The sequence below is a fragment of the Carlito syrichta genome, unplaced genomic scaffold, assembly GCF_000164805.1.
Source record: "Carlito syrichta isolate Samal-C Ts95f unplaced genomic scaffold, Tarsius_syrichta-2.0.1 Scaffold313324, whole genome shotgun sequence".
NCBI lineage: Eukaryota > Metazoa > Chordata > Mammalia > Primates > Tarsiidae > Carlito > Carlito syrichta.
This window is the reverse complement of record NW_007257420.1, coordinates 30,765-32,288: the sequence shown is the minus strand read 5'-3', so window position 1 is coordinate 32,288 and position 1,524 is coordinate 30,765. Positions and strand designations below refer to the sequence as shown.

Sequence of the window (1,524 nt, the reverse complement as noted above, 5' to 3'; positions counted from 1 at the left end):
CTCCGGTGATCCTTCCGACTCAGCCTTCCAAGTAGCCAGAATTACAGGCATGCGCTACCACGCCTGGCTGAGTTTTTGATTTATTGTAGAGATGAGGTCTCGCTGCCCAGGCAGGTCTTGAACCCGTGGGCTCAGGCAATCCACTCACCTCAGCCTCCCAAAGGCGCGGGATTACAGGCTGAGCCACCGAGCCCGGCTTCTTCAGTTTCTTGCATCAGTCTTTCATATGTTTCAGTGTTTGGATCTTTTATCTCTTTGGTTAAGTTTTTTCCTCAATTTTTTTTTTTTTTTTTTTGAGTCAGTCTTCCCCTGTTGCTCAGGCAATCCTTCTGCCCCACTCTTCCAAGTAGCTGGGACTACATGAGTGTGCCACCATGCCCAGCTAAGTTTTTTTATTTATTGTAGAGATGAGGTCTCGCCAAGTTGCCCAGGCTGGTCTCAAACCCTTGGACTCAGGCAATCCTCTCGCCTTCACCTCCCAAAATGTTGGGATTACAGGTGTGAGCCACTGCACCTAGCTTATTCCTCAGTACTTTATTTTTTGATGCTATTCTTAATAGGATTGTTTTCATAGTTGCTTTTTTGGATAGTTTGAATTCAGTGTTTAAAATGCTGTTGAGTATTGTGTTTTTTCCAATCCTATGACATTACTCAATTCATATGTTAGTTCTACCAGATTCTTTATGCAGTCTTTACGGTTTTCTATATATAATATCATGTCATCTGTACACAGATCATCTTAATTCTTCTCTTCCAGTTTAGATGCCTTTCATTTTTTTATAATTGCTCTGGCCACAACTTCCAGTGCTATGTTGAATATTAATGGTAAGAATGGACATCCTTGTCTTATTTCAGATCTTAGAGGAAACACTTTCACCTTTCTACCACTGAGTATGTTGTTAGCTGTAAGTTTGCCATATATGGCCTTTATTGTTGGGAGCCAACATCTATAGCTACATGGCTGAGGCCTGTAAAGGCCCATCTGGAAGATCGCCTCTGACATAGGATATCAGTTATACCTATAATATTGGCGTGTGATTAGTGACCAGTGTGCATACATGGCAGTAAAACTTATAAGTAAATCTCTATACACCTGATGGAAAGTTGCATAGCAGAATTATTTTTTAAGACCTTGTCCCTTCTAAGTTTTACTTCTTCCTAGATATTTTTTAACTTCTATTTCCTGGTAGACTGGTTAGTTAGCTCTTGCTCCCAAAGGCAGTTTCTCCTAGAATTAAGATTAGAAACTAAATTACCATAATAGTTTTATTGCCCTGCCTCTAGCCAGGCAGGTCGTTTTTCTAGTTTCGTTACATGCCGAAACTCTGTTTGCTTCAGCCCATGGTCATTGTCATGGTAACCGTGCAGCCCATTATCCAAGAGTGTGACAGCTACTATTTGATTTTTAGAATAGACTTGTTTGAGTAAAACATACATTTAAGACGATACAATTTCCATCGAAAAGATTTAAACAGTAATAAGCATTCATAGAAAACTTTTAAGTTTTGTTTGAGTTTTTAAGTT

The 1,524-nt window shown here is 39.7% G+C and overlaps 1 protein-coding gene across 1 annotated transcript in view; it reads left to right on the top strand.

Annotated features, from left to right (window-relative positions):
• ZNF177 (zinc finger protein 177) overlaps positions 1 to 1,524 on the top strand; it is a 14,283-nt gene that overhangs the window by 754 nt on the left and 12,005 nt on the right. The gene's annotated exons all lie outside the window — the stretch shown is intronic.